This window comes from Ostrinia nubilalis, chromosome 14, assembly GCF_963855985.1.
Source record: "Ostrinia nubilalis chromosome 14, ilOstNubi1.1, whole genome shotgun sequence".
Taxonomy (NCBI): Eukaryota; Metazoa; Arthropoda; class Insecta; order Lepidoptera; family Crambidae; genus Ostrinia; species Ostrinia nubilalis.
In genome coordinates, this window is record NC_087101.1 from 8093766 (window position 1) to 8115436 (window position 21671).

At 35.7% G+C, this 21671-nt stretch overlaps 1 protein-coding gene across 2 annotated transcripts in view; it reads right to left on the minus strand.

The window, feature by feature from the left end:
- Positions 1-14380, minus strand: part of LOC135078102 (uncharacterized) — a 65415-nt gene extending 51035 nt beyond the window's left edge. Inside the window, exon 1 of one of the 2 annotated variants that reach the window (XM_063972677.1) lies at positions 14140-14380. The gene's annotated coding sequence lies outside the window, so the exon portion shown is untranslated. The remainder of the gene's footprint in view (positions 1-14139) is intronic. The other variant, XM_063972676.1, reaches the window with a different exon arrangement.
- Positions 14381-21671: the final 7291 nt, after the last annotated feature.

Sequence of the window (21671 nt, forward strand, 5' to 3'; positions counted from 1 at the left end):
TGGTCTATTTAAAAAAAACTGAATGTGGACAGTAATATAAATACGTCCGACTGTACTACAGAACAATTTGTAATGAACTTCTGACCTACGAATCCGCGTTGACTCGAGAAATGTAAGCATTTAAGACGAGTAACCTACGCCTCATTGTCTGCGGATTCTCATTGCAATGATAATAATGATAATTATAATATTACGACGCACTACTTCGTTTCATTGTGATCATCCACAACACTGTGATCATCCCACAATATTGTGAACAGTTAGATGCACAGTTATAATATAGCCATGGGCAGATTAGAACATTTATCACGTCGGAATGCCAGCACGAATCTATTACCATACCTACGGACTTCTAAACACTTCTCGGATAGGATTTCACTTTGAAATCGACTGAATCAATATAAAGAAGTACTCAGTAATGTAATGTAGGAAGAAAATCTTACCTCGTTAGAGTACCACTTTAAGTAATTACTAACTTTCCGCCCGTGGCTTCGCGCGCGTGGACTACATTATCTACATATTTTACGGAACCCTATTTTTTCCAAAATAAAATTTAGCCTATGTTACTCGTGGATAATGTAGCTTTCGAATGGTGAAAGAATTTTTAAAAACGGGCCAGTAGTTTTTTAGCCTATTCAATACAACCAACCAAACAAACAAACAAAGTTTTCCTCTTTATAATATTAGTGTAGATAGATTAATATTAAATAACATTAGCAAGTTTGTGAAGACGAATGGTGATTCATCCTTATTGAAGAAAAAACTTTTTACCGGACGGATTTTGATGAAACTTTACAAGAATAATGCATCATAATTTCAGCCACAATGTGCCATGACTGTCACTATCTGTTTAGTTATCGCAATAATTAAAAATAACGTTGAGTTCTCTTTTAATTAATACATTTAACTAAAGTAGGTATCGGTAAATAATATCAATAACACGAATTACCTGTCAGTTTTGTTGACATCTTTTATCGGAAAGGCGTTAAGTTGCAAATCGTTACAGCAGTGGCGGATTTACCAATAGGCCAAGTAGGCCAGTGCCTAGGGCGGCAGATTTAGAGGGGCGGCAAATTTAGCAATTTTTTTTTACAGGAAAAAATTTTATAATTATACGTAGCAACTGAAGCTGAGCATTCGGCAAAAAATTGAAAATAGGTTTCGAGGTAATTCTGACGAACGCATTCCAAGATTTTGATGTATGTTGATCAAATGTTGTAAGGAAATCTCCTGGGCGATGTTATTTAATAAAGGTAAATTTAAAAACAAATTGCATTAAATTTTCTTTAAATTGCAATATTTAAAGTTCTATAAAAATGTACAGTTTTCGTTTCCTTGAATTTTCAAAAGTGAATATTCTTCTGGGCCACCCTGTCTGTATTATCAAGCCTTGGTTTTTCTGTTTGCCTTTATGTAGTTCTTAGCCCTCCCTTCAGCTAATTATATACTGGATATAGCACTTCGCATGGCTCTGTGCACACCGGTGACAAATTGTTCAGGTGCGAAGTTTTTCTTGCTTAAAACGCGTTAAAAACTATCTACTTACGATCTACTTTATGTCAAGAAAAGCTTATAATGCTTTATCTCTTTTGTGCATAGAGTCAGAACATCTTATGAAAAAGATTTCTTACGATTCTTATAATTAATGATTTTCCAAATTTAAAATCTCGCAAGAAAATAATGTAAAACTTATTTGATCTCATTGTCTGTCACCAGTGTTGGCACTAATCAATTAATTTTTTAATCAATTAATTAATTTGATTAATTTTAATCATGATTAAATTAATCCTGATTAAAATAATCATGATTAAAAAAGTAATCATAATCATGATTAATTTGTTAATCATTAATCAATAATCATTAATTTGATTAACTTGATTAACTTCTTAAATGTTCTATCGAAAACAATGTTAAAACATTGAATTCTAATATTAGATGTTTGGTTTTAGGCTACAATTCTATGACAGGTCATACCTAGATAAATATAAGGTAACCTAGACTGCCCCCCGCCCCCTTCCCTCGCTGAAACTTCCGGTGCAGTCTTCAGACCTCCCGTAGGAGGATATCAGTCCACTTCCCCTACCGTTCCAGCACTTACTTGCAACCCCACACTCCCACCACCTGCTCCCCACCCCTAGCCTCCCCTGAAACTTCTGGTACGAAGTCTCCTGCACCTCCCCAACACGCAAAACCTCCTAGCTTAGCAACCCCACCCTTCTATTGAATTGCCCACGCGTGGGCCTCCCCCCGAAACTTCTGGTACGAAGTCTCCTGCACCTCCCCAACACGCAATACCTCCTAGTTTAGCAACCCCACCCTTCTATTGAATTGCCCACGCGTGGGCCTCCCCCCGAAACTTCTGGTACGAAGTCTCCTGCACCTCCCCAACACGCAATACCTCCTAGTTTAGCAACCCCACCCTTCTATTGAATTGCCCACGCGTGGGCCTCCCCCCAAACTTCTGTTACGAACTCTCCTGCACCTCCCCAACACGCAAAACCTCCTAGTTTAGCAACCCCACCCTTCTATTGAATTGCCCACGCGTGGGCTTCTCCCCGAAACTTCTGGTACGAAGTCTCCTGCACCTCCCCAACACGCAAAACTTCCTAGCTTAGCAACCCCACCCTTCTATTGAATTGCCCACGCGTGGCCCTCCCCCCGAAACTTCTGGTACGAACTCTCCTGCACCTCCCCAACACGCAAAACCTCCTAGCTTAGCAACCCCACCCTTCTATTGAATTGCCCACGCGTGGGCGGAGGCCTAGAAGTTTCGGGGGGAGCCCCGAAACTTCTGTTACGAACTCTCCTGCACCTCCCCAACACACAAAACGTCCTAGTTTAGCAACCCCACCTTTCCCACGCTTGCGCCTACCTTGGGGGGGGGGGGGGGGGACTTCTCCCCTATCGTCAGCCAGCCCGCTTAACTTCTATCCTGACCCAATTTTGCTGGAGGATACCGGAAGAATAGAAAGAATTGCGAGAAACAAAACTAGTGCGATAAGTGTTTTGAGTAGTGAAAATTGACGCAGTTTTTTGGGAAAACGACAGTACAACTCCAGATCCCCCCTTTGCTAGATATTTTATAAGTCGCGGGTACCTTTTCATACACTCCCAACCCTTTTCTTATGAAAATAGTAGATAGTTAATCAAATAATCAAATTAACGATTAATGATTATGATTAATTAATCTTAATCAAAATTTTTGACTAATGATTAATTAATCATAATAAAAAAAAAATGATTTTTAATCATTAATTTTTAATCATTAAGCAGATTAACTTTTTGCCAACACTGTCTGTCACCATTAACTGGATTGTTAACATGTTATATTTTAATAGAATTGTTTGTATTGTTTTTAAACTGTTAAGCGCAATAAAAAATATTTAACAAAAACAATGTGACCACACATTATTTTGTCTGTGTTCATATAGTGTAGGTATTTTTAAGTCATGCCTTTCCCCACCTTATGATTAGTACATGCTGCTGTTTTTAGGTCAATATTAAACTCTTCAGTACATAGCGGGTTGCAATTATAATCTAGTAACTGACAGAAATATCATTAAGTTCACAATCATACTAAAAACGGGATTAAACTAACGTATTGAATTTCAAAAGTTAGTAGGGGCGGCAAAAATTGAATGGCCTACTAGCGGCAAATTTGTAAATCCGCCACTGCGTTACAGACAGCTTACACGTACTTACTGAGCACGACAAATCGCACGGTCGGCTTAACGGTGCCGGGCCAAGTCAGGACATGAGACCAGTTTGGTACCGGGTTTATGTAGACTGTGCTACAGATGTACCTATTGGAAAGAGGTTAGGCGCTATGGGGACATTGCACTGTGTTGAAGATTCTTATAGAAATATTTTGGTCTACTTTGCACTAATAAATAGATAGGTACTTATTAAAATTTTCTAAAGTTAAGAGACATTTCAAATTAATTCCACCTAAGGCAATTAGATTTTTTTCAGGTTTTTTGAAAATAAATAGGTAGATAATATAATTTTTATGTCCCTGAAATGACCCGCCATATCTGTTCATCTTTTCTATAACTTCAGAGATGGTTTATAAATTTTCATTTTCTTTTATTTATTTATTTAAAACTTATATGCACATAGAATGGTGTACATAAGGCGGACTTAATGCTCCTCTCTATTCCCTCTATTAAAAGAACTATTTTCTTTGTCTAAGTCCATATCTGTACCACAATTCATAAAAAATATGTATGTAGTTAGGTGTGAAAACGTAACACACACAATACTTTCTTATTTATGATATTCGTTTTGATGTCATTTGAACGGTAAAGTATGTCAACGCTACTGACCCGTAACTAGGAACTGAACCTTATGAAGAGTAGGTGAAAAATGAATATTTATTAATCGTTTAGAATCTTGACATCGTGTTAAAACCGATGACCTAATTACTTAACTAGCACTATCCGCTGTCGTCCCTAACTCGACCTACAAAGTACAGCACTTCAACCTTTACATTATTCTTGCAAACTCGCCTCTATTCCAATTGCTTAAGACCCCACAGTGTCCGTGACGTGCCAATATCGGCACCATGAGTAAGCCTTATTCGGGTCACAGTTGTCTTTCGCCGTGGCCGTTCCGATTAGCGAGCGATTAACAATTACCGATAACGATGAGGGGCCACAGCACTAGCACTAGTGTTACGGAGCCGGAAAATGACACTGCTCGTTTTGGTGCTAAAAAAGTTGACGTTTGCGAATACTTTCTAACGCCTTTGCTTGTGGATTTCACTGGTTAGCCGATTTTACAGTCAATATTATTTGTAGTATCAGCTGAATACGTAGCACCTACCTACTTTTAAAGAAATTATATTTTTTTGAGCGTCCAAAAAGGGTTGGGTTTAAGTCATGTCTACTCTTTTGGAATAGGACCTACCTAAACTTGCTATTGAAAACTTACTAGAAAAGGTACCTCCATATTTTCCATAATAGAAAACCTTAGTACGTATAACTACATAGTAGGTATACTTATATTTTTGAGAAAGTATTTTTGAGCCACAGCTATGTCTATGCCATTTATCCATTAGCTACAAAACACGGTAGCTTATCTTAACTTTTTTGCTGAAGGTCAGTAACCTCAGGGTGGGAACGCCATTATGTACGAGTATACCTAAGTACCTACCTCTTGGCTTGAACTAAATGTTCGGATCATTATGTACAAGAGAATACACTCATTCAAATTGTAGCCGTAACATTGTTGCGCATGACATCATAGTTAAATCACCTGGGTAATGAACGCTAACTGGTACGATGGATCTCGAGTATTACCTACTCGTAGTACTGAAGTATTTAACTGATTTGTGCCTAAACAATGAACATTGTTTCGATTATCCCAATAGAGAAACCAATTCATAATGGAAGTAGAGTTTTAAAGAGATTCTACTGTGGTAGAGGCTTTATTCTGTAAACTTTACAGTGTAAAGTATTATATTTTGTTGGATGAATATTGAAGTCACACCCTTGATCCCAGATTTTATTTATTTAATGCCATAATCACAATGGGTCGATAATCCAACGGAATTTACTAAAAAGAAGCACAGAATCAGAATTCATTTTCAGAAAATTGATTGATTGCCACGCCAATTAACTATTTTTTTGTGTCACACCTGGAAGTCCAACCTAACAGCTTTCTTAGCGAAAGATTTCAAGTTTTCAAAACTTCTATTGGGTTCTAGAACACGGAGGCGTATTCACGCATATTATCCACGTTTTCCAAGTCACGCATATGGGCATTTCTACTGTACGGTGTATTTTTTCTCAATTCGGTGCTAAAATTTATATTTAGTTTTTTAAGTAGTTTCAATACAAAAAAAATAATGTTACTCCATTCTGAATGTAAAAATAGCATTGTCACTAAATATTGTGAAGTGGTTTATGAGAAATGTTAAGCATCGAATTGAGAGAGCACCGAATTGAGAAAATGAATCACGGAATTGAGAAATGAATCTCCAAATATAAAAATCGCTCCGCAAACTTAGAATTGATGACATTATGAAGAAATACCTAATGTATTTCAATAATCAATATAATAAATAGGTACTTAAAACGTAGGGGAGACCGGGGATGGTTGCCTATAGGGGTAGGTAGACTAACCGCCAAAAACTCGCCAACGGTTTGAGTATTGCGTGATCCCAGCGCAGCCGCGCATCACTCTCCGCCGCCCGCTTAGGCGTCGGTAGCGCCGCGTCGCCGGCACACGCCGTTTTCGAGTAGTGACCCGTGATTTGTTTTCATATCATGTAAGTAATATTTTCGTGTTGCAAATTTTTTGATTTGGTACCTATACATTTTATGTTAACCGTTTGCCTATTAGTCAGAGTGTTTTATGAGTCCACATTGATATTATTTTTTGTGTTCTTTCTTTATTAGGTGGCAGTGTGTAGGTTATCCATGCCATCGAAACTTAAAATGTCGTTTGGGGTTGGTAGACTAATTTCTTTCGGGGCTGGTTGAATAAACCAACCCCAATAACATTTTGAGTTTAAAATATCTTTAAAGTTATCTATTTATTCGATTCTTAATACATACATTCTTTTTATTGCTACAGCACGATGAGGATCTATAAACGGACGACTAAACGATGAAGAAATAAGACCCTTTCCTAAAGCGGCGCCACGTTTAGATAATAATAGAAGACATACTCGGAAACGTAAAAGTACTATACATGGTGTCACAGAATGGGTGAATCAAACTGCTAGGGGAGGTAGCTCTACTAATATACTATCTCAAAAAAATATGAAACAAAAAATTTTGAGTTCGGATTTTTTTAAATAAATTGCTCTGAACTCGAAATCTAGTCATTATTTTCAAAAGTTTGTTTACAAATAAACGAAGCGATCATGTACAATTAATATTGGTAAGAAAAAAGTACAAATAAACTCCAAACGCAGCAATTATAGCCAGATACTTAGGCAAAGCTTATTGATTTTCACTTAAAAAAAAATTGTGTCTTTATGTGCTTTGTTTTTTTTTTCATATTTTTTAGGGATAGTACATTAGTAGAACTACCTCCCCTATCAGTTTGATTCACCCATCTGGGACACCCTGTATACAAAGAGTGATATGTGATTTAAAATGAGACTGAAGAAGATTTTAGTTTAAGAAGTTTAAATACTAAGAGTATATACTTTTTAAAGACTTATTAAAGATGTCTGTACCTGATTATAATTGTTTTTGAATAAAGAGTTCAATTAAATTGAAAATAGCGTTTTATTACTTGACTCTTCTCATAATTTCTTGCTTAATGATACGTAGGTCTACTTACCCCGGGCATATAGTCAATCTACCCCGGAACCGGGGTAGATTGACTAAGAGTTGATGTTCTATAAAATGCATTAAAATATGATGATGATATTTAATAATGAACTATGTTTTATTGTTTTTTATTAGTTTAAGAGTTCTTCTATCCATTAATGCGATTTATTTGTCTGTATGGATGAAAACACAAAAAATATGTATGATTTAGTAAAAAATTAGTCAACTATCCCCGGTCTCCCCTATATCTGATTGCTGGTCTATTAGTTAGATGGTTCATTTTAGGTTTGTGTGTTTGAAATACCAATGGAATAAAACAAAAATCCTAATCAATATGTTTAATTTTTTAATAAGGAACTATAATAAATTCTTAATTTTTATATATTATTTTAATTTTATTTAAATAAAACAAATAAATACATAACACAGGGTCTCTTTGTTTATTTATTCTTAACCTTAAACATAAAACAAATATTGCAAAACCCAAGAGCTAGATTGACTTGACACTATACCGAAGATATTATATCGGACGTCAGTTTGTACACGATTAAAATGGCACTCAAATAGCTGAAATACCACAAAGCACCAGGTGTTACGGCATTGTAGCTGAGCTTCGCCGGTACTAAAGGCTCTACAGAAGCAGTGCAATTCCATCATTCTCGAAGAAAAAACGCCTCCGGCATGGCACAGAAGTGTGGTGATAGCATTATAGACTCATCTCACTTATGAGGCGTGTTTACAAGCTGTTTTCGAGAGTCCTTACGAATCATCTCGCTCGCAGACTCGACGACTTCCAGTCTTCCGAACAAGCTTGTTTCCGAAAAGGCTTTAGTATTATGGTACACACACAGGTACGCTACGGCAGATTATACAGAAGACCAAGGAGTCGCGATATCGGGGATGATATCGGAGTCATGGCCTCCGTAGAGCCTTTCAACAAGTGGGTCTCAAAATGAACATGGACAAGACAAAAATCATGTCAAATGTCCGTGTTGCACCCACTCCTCTGAAGGTTGGAGACTACACTCGAAGTTGTTGACAATTGTGTATACCTGGGACAAGAGTCCAGATAGTTAGGTCCAACTTTGAGAAAGAGGTCTATCGCTGAATTCAACTCAGCTAAGCATCGATCGGGAAGCTTCGCTATTACGTCTGAAATATCGCAGCGTCTTAAGACAAAAGTCTTCTACCAGTGTGTGTTGCCAGTGATGGTGTATGGATGTGAAACTTGGTCGCTTACTATGAGCCTAATAAGAATCAGAAATGTGAATATCGGCAAAAGAACCAAAGTGACCGGCATAGCCCGTAAAATTGCATAAATCAAGTAGCAGTGGGCGGGGCACATAGCTCGTACAGATAATGTCTGTTGGGACTGAAAAGTTGTCGAGTGGAAACCACGGACCAGTGAGCAGGCCCCCATTAGGTAGACCGACGATCTGGTGAAGGTCGAGGGAAGAACCTGGAAGAATTATTTTAATAAGATAGCAATAGCAGTGTATTTTTTTAATGAAACCTCAAAAAATTTGTTTTATTGTCTTCTGTCCAATGACTGGTACGGTCCAGTGATTGGTAGTTCACCCTATTATTATGCTCTATTGATTTCATTATTATTTTAAGTTACACAAAACAATTTATAGCACAATAAATGTATCTATTTTCATTTAATACCAATTCGGTGTACGTGTTTTCTCAATTCGATGCCCCATATTCCGCGGAATTGAGATCCACGGAATTGAGGAAAAATCACATTTCATCAAATTACTCGAAAATATTATAAATTACAACGATTTCTACCAAACGTAATGGCAGATATCAGTTAAATACTTAATTAATACAGCAGTAATCTCATTAAATACTTCATGAACATTATTAATGTCGCACACCGGTTTGAGAAATGACCAGTGACCAAAAATTCTGAGTGATTTCAAACCACTGAAAAATGCTCCTCAAAGCGACTGATCCCTCTTTTATACTGCTCGACCACTCGAGTGCAACTGCTAGTTTATGGGAATCAGGCGTGGGTATTCGTATTGTGCGTTGTTAGTGATATAGGAGCACAAAAGTAAAAATCACGGAATTGAGGCACACTCGTCGGACAAAATTTAAATGTGTTACTGTATTAAAACCCAAGGACTTGCAATAAAGAAACTCATTTATATGGCTTTATTAACTATCCCTTGTTCTGTGAATGTGGGTTTCATAATGGGGAAGTTATTATTTCAAAAGTTATGAAGCAAAAACGAGTAAATTCTGGAAACCGGACACTCCATTTTAGGCCAAATTTCGCCCGTTTTTGAACTTTCGGATTTTTTCAAGGCGAGATGTAAAACCTGGCGGTCTTCTAAATATGCTCTCCATCAAGTCAAGAGTCCTATAAATACGTGTGATTTTTTTCAAGTCCGTACTTCAATTTTAAAGGTACTTTTTTCGCCCCAGTAGGTCGATCGGTCGTCCCCGTAGAAATGCCCATATCAAGGAAAGACAGGTTTACACTTAACTAAGTATTTCAAAGAAACTGATACTTACATAAAAGTATATAGGTACCAACAGAATCTTGTCTTTTTAACTTCCAAAGTAACAGACAGATGTTTCCCAAGATTTAAAACGTGTAATTTGCATACACCTGCTCCGATATCCAGGTGTTTCGTAGCAATCTCAAAAATAATCAGTTTTCGTCGTTTTATAATATCCCGGACGATTTAAAAATATTCATTTTGTTGCAGCTTGGACCGAAGTTGTAGCAGCTGCGAGAAGGACAAGTTTATTAAGTTATAAATAATTGCCAATATAAAATGAATATATTTGGCAATATTCATATCTGTTACTCGCTCTGGAAATTAGGCATGTGTAAAAAGAATTGGCAGAGCCGATTTAATGTAATGTCGTCAATTAAATCCGTTAATTAATTTATTTATAACAAGCTGTTTGTAGTAGGTAAAATAAAATAGCATGTAGGCTCAATTTAAAGCATTAATTTTAATGTACATTTATATTTTAAGGGCCAATCACACCAAGAGAAAACTGTTGTAATTTTCTAGTGTTAATTACCAAACAATTTGACTAACAGATTAGTTATCGTGGACATGGTATGCTAGTGATGTGACAGCGGTCATTATATTATCGTGATGAGCGATACCGGCGAACGTTCCATGATATACCGCATGCATTCACGCTGGCTTCGTTCCGCATAACTTAATTGGAAACCGTTCTGGCACACGCTAAATAGAAGCGCCAGTACATTCCATCTATATTAAGTATGGAATTACAAAAAAACATGGCAACATACTTTCCAAAGCATTGGGGGAGGCCTAGGTTCAGCAGTGGAGGTCCTATGGCTGAGAGGATGATGATTACAAAAAAGTATTTAAGTACGTCTATTTCGAACTCCTCCTATGTTCTTCTGATTAATTTCGTTGCGGGTCCAATGACAATTTAACTTTCCCCGGGACAAACTTGACCTTCATTGGTTGGGTTTTTGTGGCGGTCAAGCTGTAGATCCTGGCTACACAGGAGTTGCAGTGGTGGGAACGAGAGGTGGGAATAGTCCCGAATTAAGTACGTTTATATCCGTTGTCCAGTACCGATAGTACAAGCTTAGTTTGGGACTAGAAGGCGCAGTGTAAAATGGCCAAAGATAGTTTTATTGTCCAAAGATATTTATTAGGTAGTTGTGGACTTTGTAGATATACCTAGAGAACCGTTTATGTGCACAGCAAGGATAAAATACAAAAACATTTTTCCTGTTGAGCATCTTAACAAATTCGGACTAATAAGTAATAAGCTTCAGTAATTAACCATTTACCTTTATAATTTGGTGTCTATTGGTCAGTCATTCAGATTGCATTTTCTGTGTTAAGTCAACACTATGCGCACGTTCATATTGGGCATATAATAAATATCCGGTATTTAATAGTTATCTTTTAAATATAACGATGTGTCTGTTTTCAGTTGAGCTGTGGAGTTAAAAAAATATCATACCTGCTACCAAACTGGTGCTACAAAATCACGATAAATCACCATTTTAATAGTTTACATGTACACGGCAGCAAATAGAGCGCGTCTTATTTGTTTTGACATGTAAAAGATTTCGGTACATTAAACAATATTTACAGGAAATTAAGAATTGTGTCAAAATAATAAGAACATCAAAGAAGTTAGCTTCAGAAGTTAGCCTAAAAGAATGTTCAAGTACTAAAGACTGAAATAACTTAAAACAAAGGTTAATCGATTTTTAATAGCCATGACTAGTCAGTTTAGGTCGATTTTGGGCACAAATATTCGATACGAGGCTATTCGATACTAGCATGCGATAAAAACAGTCAGTTATAGTCATTATTAATATTATTATACCCTGCTAGAATCTCAATGTCAGCTGAGAATTGTATTTGATGAGTTAAGAGATATTTCAGCAACTCTGTTTATGAATTCAGTTTTGTTTTGTTAAAGACGTATGATATAGAAAGATACGGATAAGTATAAAGATTTATGAATCGGTAACTGTGAACATTGAAAGCAAAAAGAAAAATCACACTGAAACAATAACATTTATTGTAGAACTGTAATTTATTTATTCAAGAAACTCAAGAGGTTTTATTAGATAACGGAAAAAAGTGCGTAAGCCCCAGCATATTTCAGCGTTCAAAAGATATCAACATCTACAACAAAAGATGTCGACTGTAATGCTGTAAAAGTATCTAATATGTTGCCCATTACGAACATTATTTCGAAGAACCATTAGTGACGTACCACTTAGAGCACCCGCCCAAATAGCACCTGCACGAATAGCACCTGGACTAGACTACGAAGAGCACCTATCGATATCACTATTCGTGGATTAAATTTATTTTTCATTTTTGTCTACGAGAGAGAGAGAGAGAGAGAACAAAATATCGATAGTGCTATTCGTGCAGGTGCTATTTGAACTCTAAATGAACTCGTCCTTTTACAAAGTCATCAATTCGTAAAACTTCGACCATAGGCTTCCACCAATTCGTGAATATTGATCAAATTACTTTCTCACCGGAGTACTTGTCACATACTTTAGCGATGCCGGTCACCGCATCGGTTTACACTTATTTAGCATTTCTCGTGCACACCGCATGTAGGCCGAGCTGCGATAGAAATCTCAACATTTGATTCCAATGCAAATATAAACGGGGATAGGAATGTGAAAAGGCTGAAGTCATTTGTTCTGGTTTATTTTGTACTGATCTATAGAATAGATAATAATGACTGACTAAGATTATTATTAGGCCATAAGCATTCCCATATGCGTAAAATTTCGTTCTATTTGGAAGGTCTAGATTCTAAAGCCAAGAAGAAACAAATTAGTAATAAATATCTAGTTCAGAAAAAATTTTTTCATATAGGTGCCGTCATGGCGAAATAGAAGATGCCTGGATTTCTGTGATAAGGTACTGCGGATAATCGTTAATTTTCTTTTAAAACAAAATCTTGTGTTTTAAGAAACAGATAAATCTAGTCCAAATAAACGAATAAGATCCAAAAAGCCTGATATAACGCAGGCGCTGCATGCTGTTGAAATGTGACAGCAATTTACTAATTGCTGTCTTGATACTTCAAGACAGCGCAAAAAATATAGCTTTCCTGTCGTATAATTACCGGCCGGTACTGTTCAGTCGGCAGCACATCAGACTGTACATTTTTGTGCCAAACTAGTCCGTATTACAACGAGTTAAGGTGCCACTGTGGACACTAAGGTAAGCTTGATGTGCTTTACGTACGTTGTTTACATAAACACCGCCCGACGCGGAGTAGCCGGGGGAACGTAAACGAAACGCAAGCGCAACGATACTTGTGCGATTGCGAAGTGATTTTCCTATGAAAATTGCGTTACGTGTAATTACTTCTTTAATTTATGGGTAACTCTAGAATTAAATACTTAGGTATGACCAGCAGTTTGCCACCTTTTATCTTATATACATAAGTAAATTGAACTCTTTTGTTAGACATTAAGATAACGTAACTTATGACGTAGAAAAGAGATTACAATATCAAATCGAAATCTATTGTTACTTTGTGTTTAGACTTGATGTCATTCCAATGGCAATCGTAGATCCTGTGTACTGATCCCTGCAGCCAAATGGTGTAAAAATGCATAATGATAAAAGACGTAATAATACATAGCTGGAACGCACATTGATTGAGCTGATGATGACGATGATTATGAAGCTGGAAGAGCTGGGTCCCACCTGGAAGTCGATTTAGGTCCTTATGCTGATACAGAATTCGTTTAAAAATACAATATTGGTTATGTAATAGTTCTGGGTTCTGTAATAGATCTAAGATCTACGTATGTAAATGCTACATTTACAATTAAAAATTAACAAGAAACCGCACGGCTCGCTTGCTAAAGCGGTCAAAATATTTTATGTTATGCTCACAACTCGTTAAGGCGAGTAACTTTAAACGTAGAATTTTACGCAAGTAAAAGTTACTTACCGTAGTATCTAGCCATCACTCAAAACTGACAAGTCAACCCTAGATACGATCTTAATTCGAAGATAAAAATAATTAATTAATTACATAACCACTGATATTTTATTAATGTTAAGCTTGTGCTTTGGAGTGAGACGTGTATTTTTTAAAATGTTTATACTAGATTTATTGTAAACAATTACTGTAATAAGCTGTTAATTGCATTATGAAAGTGGTATACGCGGTACAATAATAAACCTTTAATTGAAATAAATGGACGTAAAATCACCAGCGTTTAGCCACGTCCTTAAAACATCAGTCTAAATTAAGTAACACAAAAGGAAGTATGAAACGTAAACCGAGGATATGTTTGATGATGATTACTCGTTATTTCGTATAATTAACAAATACATACTTACACAATCAACAATCCAGGTAGGTATAGAGTTTGAATATCCAATTGTATGGTGAAAAATCACAATCTAATGATTTGAATCACAGCACTATTCACATAAATTGAAAACTTAAATTTCGAACTGTCAGATTTGAATTTAGAATGTCAACGTATGGCGCGCGTTCTTACGCCTTGTCGCGAAGCGTATAGCCGTCCGAACCACCGTGCGTCTACTTTCGAACTGAGTCAAGACTCTCTGATTTTCTGAATCGTCGATCGCGCTGCCTTGCAAGGAATGCCGTGATACAACTTCAGCTGCTTATGTTTTTTTGTTCAAGAAATGCCGGTATAAAAAACAAAGCCGCTTTTTCATACTCGCGATTTTTAAAGAGGAACAAGTGAAAATTATACATAGAGTTCGGATTTCATGATTCACGTTGACAAGTAGAGTATAATTTGATTAGTTAGGCCTAGTTACTTCGGATTTTCTTCGAAACTAATGTACTGGATACTATTATGTTATTATCTCAATATTCATCGTTACAGTTTCGCATTTGCCTGATTGCATGTAGAGATAATAATAATGTAAAACTTTACGGAAGCAATTTTAGTCTCTGGCACAAAATTGGCACGAAAAAATTTTGATCTTTGTTCTATAAATATGAAAAAAGTAGGTATTAAAAAAAATCTGCGTTAGGTATTCTAAATCTAACTTAAATTATTTTATTGTGTACCTACATGCAGACGTAGGTAGGAGGTACATACATAATCATCCCAATATGTAGTCATCCTCCTACAGACTCGACACCATTGCAGTGTTTAGAACAATATGTATTGGTGCAATCTGGTTGCAGTCTAAGCCCACATTTTCTTTTGTCTACTATTCGTCATTATCATCCTTCTTATGTCATAGCCACTAAATCCTAATGATTCCCAAACCACAACACTAAAATGTAGACTCTCACTCCATCCTGCTGCACAAAAAATTATCAAAATATCCTTACTTTTCGTTCAGATGCATCTGATGAATATTGGATTGCTTTAAAGGATGATTATTGTAATATGCATCCTCTTTATATTAATCTATCTGGTATGCAGTGCATTGACTCCAAGATGGAAGCGCTAGAAGCAAGCTTCCTTTAAGGGATAAAGCAGGATTTTTGTATAACCTGCCACAGTTACGGTACCCACTGCATGCGGAACTGCAGCCAAGAACATAATGTACGTACAGTAAGTGCATTTTTAGGTAATCGAAGCTGAAATGCAGGTAATTTATATGTGAAACAGAGCAGGAACGTGAAAATAGCCGAGTCAAAAACCTACACTCTCTTTACGATATTTTGAATAATGCATTCATAAAAAGCTTTTTGTTTATAACTTGCTGTTCTCAATGATGTCGTTTATGCAGTTTTTCAATGTTTCATAAAAATAATGAAGCTTATGTACGGCTTATGCCCGTTTTCACCATCAATCCCTAATTTTTAAGTGACCCCTATAGTAACAACAGGAATTTTGTTTACATGGGGGTCACTTAAAAATTAGGGATTAATGATGAAAACGGGCATTAATCTTCTAGAATTCCTAAAGGGAAGCCTTCTATATCTTTCTATTTTATGGTAAAGCTAGTCCACCAGACAGCCGGTTTAATGCAGGGTATTGGTGTTTTAAGTATAGGATGCAATAAAATTCTTGCGTTCGCTTAAAACTGGCTGTGTTCCGCAAATCTAAGAGAAATTCACGTCATTTTGGCATCAAATTTCTAAAGATGAAGGAACATTTTAACATGGTCAGTTATGAAGTAAAGGTAAAATTTCATTCAGTAATTTTTATTAAGTGATTGAATAATAAGATTACAATAGTGTCCTATCCATTTTGATCCATTCTGTTTTGTTTTAAAATTAGATTTGATCAAATTCCAATCCTTTTTTGGGTGGCTCATTAACGACTTAAGATTTCATAGTCTACCATTGTTTTACATACAAGTCTAAGCTATAAAAAGTTAGCTGCATTCTTATTAACAGTATCATTCTTGTTTCTTTTTCTTAGTTAATTTTTTGTTGGTTTCAATCCACTGCGGAATGTAACAAGTGCTCATAGACTAAGAGCTAGTGAACGCCAGACCTACATTATTTTATAAAAGCATTTATTATATAATCTAAATATTATAACTCAAAGGTGACTGACTGACTGACATAGTGATCTATCAACGCACAGCCCAAACCACTGGACGGATCGGGCTGAAATTTGGCATGTAGGTAGATGTTATGACGTAGGCATCCGCTAAGAAAGAATTTTACGAAACGGGATCCACGCGTAGGAAATCGCAGGCGGCTGCTAGTGTAAATATAATTATGTCTAATGAATAATATACCGTTAAAACTACCGTAAAAGTTAGGCTAACATTATACCAAAAAAGCTTATTTTTAAACATAATATTTGGGCAATTATTCGAAGTTGTTTCCTCATCAGCCAAAGAGTTTCGACCGTTCCAACCCCTTTCCGGATAATAATTTTAGGGTAGCTGCCAAAGCCACGAGGATCCAAACTTCATGATGCACCAACGTTTTTAAACTTTCAGCTTTTATAAAATAACGTAGATCTGGCGTTCACTAGCTCTTAGTCTATTAGAGCATTGTTTCCCTCGCGCTATTGTGATTGTTTTGACATCTAATATGAATTAAAAGTAATAAGATGAATTGCAATTTAAATCGTATGAAAATGAAAGTTATTTTAATCTCGGTTCTAATGACTTTGATAATGATATTATTATTAATATGCTTTGACACCTAATTTAGTTTGCTGCATTCTTAACCAAATGTCTAATTGCTTTTTAATTAGTAGGTACGTTTTAAATACATATATTGGAGTGATTATTATCTTTTATTTTTAGCTTTTTTATATCTTGATTAAAATTTTCGACTTTAAAATCAAATCCCCGAAATTTTAAATATCTGTACAGTCAACACTTATAATTTAATGTAGCAAATTTAAATAAAAAACACTATCTGATAACATGAGTTGAAATAGTAGTAAAACAATATTATGATCTGAACATTATTAGACTTAGAAATCCAATATCAATAATGACATAAAAAATAGTTGTCCATGTTATTCGACATTACCTACTTGTTTGCAAGATTTGCTACATTTTTCCCTCGTCGACTGTAGTGGCAGGTGAACGAACTGTAAGTTGATTAGGCGCCATTTTATTAGTCAGGTATTGGTAACAGTAATATCTGATGTTAAACGTACATTTATGTATCCATAGGAATTAGTAGTTTTTATATGTATCCGCTATAATACGTTACGCCATGTGTAGAGTAGACGTATTTTTTTTAACTAGGACAGTGTATTTCTATATTTTCTATACTAAGTAGGTATAATACTTAGTGTCTCCAAAGTTTTTTTTCTAAAATTATATCAATATTTAAAATGAAATTAACATTTTTATTTATTTTTAGGTATTTACGACCGCTGATGTACTAGATTTTAATCCAAAAAGTATACACTGTGTTTTTTTAACAGTTGATTGGCCACTAGGAAAGAAAGCTTTTTTTGTAATTGTATGACCAGTTAAATAAAAACGTGTAAAAATATTTTTAATAATTCCAAAATGTACAAAAACTTCTGCACACAAGTTTTTGCATTTAGTTAGGTTTTATTTTAATTGGTCAGTTTATAAAGAACAAAAGTAATAGGTAATTATGAAGTAAATTAGTTAGGCGGTTAACTTCTAATGTTGTTTTTGCTGATTTATTGCCGAGCTTCATGTTTGAATTTAATTTAAATGGATATTAGGTAAACTGACCATTGTGGTTATTATGCCGGTTGGTTAACTAATTAGATAGTAAATTGCACCGGATATTTGTATATTGTTATGTACTCAAAGTATGAGTTAGTTTTATTGCAAAATAATACACAATATATCTACTTAAAAATGACAGTATATCAAACTATTCTTTCTTTTGTAGTAGTAATAGTCTAAGCACGGTAATACTATCTATACAGTATTCCAACTCGGCCATATTTTTTAAATAAATGTCAACAGTCGAGCGGTACGTCACAGTATGACAACATGCTGTAGGGCTGCCCACCTACAGTAGGTACCCAGTTTAATTCATTGAGTTATAATGTACTACGTACTAGAGAAGACATGTCAACTAGACTGTTTCTGGCACGCAAATAGGTCCATGGACCGAAATTCAATTAGTATGTGCTCAGCGGTTGCTGTGACAACACGCTTGAGTGCAGTTTTGTTTTTTGAAATATGCCATCCTATAGACGAAAATACTGTTCAAATAACTCCAGATACATATTAAGTAAAAATCAAGGAATGACTTTTTACCATTAAGTTGTACATTTATGCACTTTAAAACACTAATTTAATTTTAATTTGTTAATTACAAGGCGTCACCGCGGCGGCAGCCATTTTACGAAAATTTCAAAGAATAAAAATCGCAGACTTGACACTGACGCATAAATTAGTATACGAAAGGAATGTTAAATACAGCAATAAAAAGATTTTTTTAAAGATTATAAGCACTTTGTATTGCACAAATTACTAATAGTCCCGTCCAGCCCCTTGTGTTAAAAGCTAAATAAGCTTGGGTTACGGGTGGGCTCACACAATAGTCGTGCGGCATCATGGATCAAACTTGTTTGAATCTCACTGCTGTTGTTCGTATGCGACTGGTTAGTTAGTAAATCACCCTAATTATTGACACCTAGCTCACGAGATAGGCTAAAATTATAATAATTGTACAGTGTGTCTGGTCACCAGTGTCCGACCCGTTAGGGCGCAGTAATATGATCAATTTAATCGACAAATCCAGTATTAAAAAATTACAGCTATTTTAATTTTTTTAGTTTCTGAGTCCGGATGGATTCATTTATTTACCAAATCTACCGATGTACAGGACCTATGAGTATAAAAGTGATTCGTTCGACAGCTGAAAAAGTAAGCAATACGTTGTCATCAAAAGCTTCCATTTAAATTTCTTAGAAACACCTGAACGTAAAAAAAATGATGCTTCTTTTTAGATTTTTCAATGTTACAAAAAACTAGAATGTTTTACATTTTTAGATGCACTAAGTCATTACCTAAAAACTGATATACCTTGGCTTTAAATCAACTAGTCTAGGTGCTAGCTACACAGGAGATGCAGCGGTGAAAAGGAGAGGTGGGAATAGTTCCGTAACTTCTACCTCACTGCTATTATACGTGTACTCAACCACTTAGATAGTTAACAATAGAGACAGTTCAGTTATTTTATTGGTTCTAGAGTGAAGGCGAGGGTCATCCCTAGCTTTGTTCCTACCGTGACGAGTGGGAATTTTTCTAAAATCTCAAGATGGACTGACTGAAGATAGCAGGAAGACGCTGGGTGCAGGCCACTATCAACTGGGCGATGTGGAAATCATTAGAGGAGGCCTTTGTTCAGCAGTGGACGTCCAGTAGCTAAAATGATGATGACGATATTTCCTTACAGTATCCAATTCAATAGGCAGAAACTAAACGTAAACGAAGTGTCGCCTCTGTAATGGTATCATTATCTATAACTCATAATATTTCGTGCGCTGTTGGATGACAGTTTTAAACTAGAGATGGGTAATTTTTTTATCGAATTAGAAAATACCAGTTAACGATTCTCAAGGCGATTATCGATTACATTAGATTTTAATCGGGAAGAAAAATAATTAATGGCTTAAGCATCAGTATGAAGCCCATACGCACTTGTAGCACAAGTAACACGATTAGCCTCAGTCCCCTCAGTTGTGAATTCGGAATCGCCAGTTGTAATTTTAAAATCGCATCACAGAGTGAAGTAACTAACACCTAGTATTATATATCTGTGCTAACACCAAAAAACGGCAGAGCGAAGTGATTTCGAATGTTTCAACTGCTACGTTTTGTCACTTGTCTAGGAGGGCTAATTTTAGTCTAAGGGGGGGGAGCTTAGATTACATTACAGGAAACGCACAATATAATAAAAGAAAATAATGTAAGTAGCTGAACCTTTTTGCTATTGAGCACCATGAAAATTTAACACAATTTAGCCGATTTGTTTATTTTCACAATCGATTCACAATGTCTATGATGAGGCGACCGCAGGAACGTCACTATTCGTGCAATCCTATCAATGAAGTACGACATTTTCTGGTGCAGATTTTATCGCCATAAATTATGAAACTTGATAGTCATGGATTTGACTGACAGCTGTCCGTCAAATTCCCGCCCCGCACCCCGCTCTGTACATATTTTGTTCGCGATGTCTGTTCTATACGTAGTAATATTACTTCAATGGTTTAATTACATCTGCCTACTTAGAATTTCTATCTAGTTTTGTGATTGTATTTTTTTATTTAGTTAGACAAACAAAATACTTTATGAATGAAATAGGTTAAAAATGTGTGTCGTTTTGTGATTAGTAGATTTAATTTAGTAAAAACTACTTAAATAATTTCGAAACTTTAATAATCATAATGATCTGTTACTTTAATTTCGGGCGGGCGAAGTCGTGGGCAAAAGCTGGTTTGATACAATATAATTTTCATTTCAAATCAAACTGACTGAAAATGTCAATTTGACTAGTTTTTGACCAATTTGACCGTAAATGACGGTCAGTCAAATTCAATTAGTTTTGTCATTTTTAACACTTGGCCACCGACGTCCATTCGGCACATTCGCGACACCCCCGACTTTTGCATACCGAGCGCATACCGAGATTTGAATTTCGAAAGAAAGTTCTCGTTTCGTCTGTTTATATGAAGTTACAATACTGTATGATATTATTACCGTGGTCTAAGGCTGGGTTGCTCCATCTTACTTTAACTTTGACAAACGTCAAAAATCTGTCAAACTCCATACAAAAACACCGTTAAGTATCGTTTCGAGTTACGGTCAAAGTTAGGTGGTGCAACTTAGCCTAAGGATGATTACATTACATTCATTTTTAGCTGATAATTAAATCTCTACTTAATAATAAAAACAAAGTCGCTCCGTCTACTATCTGTAGGTTTAGATCATTTATTATACTAGTAAAGGATTTTAAGTACTGACGCGGTGTTTATCAATAGTTATAGAATGGTTCAAGGGAAAAATTAGATGATTTATTTAAGATTTTGAGTAGGTAATGAAGATGATTGTTGAAGATATTTGAAAATGATCTAGCCATCTGGGAGATTTTGGAGGAATCGAACCTACAATCTACTAAAGTGAAGGCTATTAATTTGCTGTTAGGTCATTTATACATACATGTTATATGCAATAGATACACGAACAAACTATTTTTTTGTATTTAAAAACTAGTTGGTTGCACATATTTAGTGACAGCCTCATTCACAATTCAATGTCACCGTAAGTTCTAATTAACCGGCCACGTCTGCTCTAGTTAAACCTCGGTTCAATCAGTTACCACAGCCCACTTACATTTCTCAACGCACATGGAACAGAAACCACTAATTTGAGGAAGGTTAGTTTGCTTGAGTAAAACTAAGTAAGTAGTTGATACAGTCAGCTTTAAATAGTACGTAACACCAAAAGTGTCCAAAAA